The sequence below is a fragment of the Eriocheir sinensis genome, unplaced genomic scaffold (assembly GCF_024679095.1).
Source record: "Eriocheir sinensis breed Jianghai 21 unplaced genomic scaffold, ASM2467909v1 Scaffold78, whole genome shotgun sequence".
Taxonomy (NCBI): Eukaryota; Metazoa; Arthropoda; class Malacostraca; order Decapoda; family Varunidae; genus Eriocheir; species Eriocheir sinensis.
The window spans coordinates 669,919-670,554 of record NW_026112142.1 but is presented as its reverse complement, the minus strand read 5'-3'; positions in this window follow the sequence as shown (position 1 = coordinate 670,554).

Here is a 636-nt window from a genome sequence, read left to right as displayed (position 1 = left end):
CTGATTTAATCTGTATGTTATAATATAGGTGACTCCAAACTTATTCCTTAGGAATTCATACAGTCCCAACAAAGACTGAGAGGATACAATTACTCCTTTCTGAAATGGATACATGCTGTCTTTACCACCAACTTTCATATTCCTGATAGTTTGTAACATTTTGTTTAGAACGTGTGTTTGACTTTCCAAATGCATGCCAAAACTAGCCCTAGACCCTTTATCTCCATGAGGTGTTTTGGCATTAAACACATCAAACCATGCATCAACTAAACTTATGAAATTACTTGTATCCTTCCAGTCCTTGCTCTTTAGAAGACCTTTCCTTCCAAAGTACTCAATAGATTTTGCTGTACTTTGTGATAGTAATTGGGCAGCTAAACGAACGTTCATTCTTTTAGGTCCCTGTACATCAATATGTTTGTATGACAAACGATGAATTGTTTTTAGGTCATGTGTACTTCTTATAATTAACTCTCTAATACTGCTATTTGTCACCGTTGGCTCTAACTGTCCATCCAGAGTGAATCCATGGTCTAATAGATTATTTCTGATAAGTTTGATAAGGTGGGGAACGTCAGCAAATACGAACACTGGGCGTTCACATTCAAATGGGTTTGGGAAAGAACTGTTATTTAC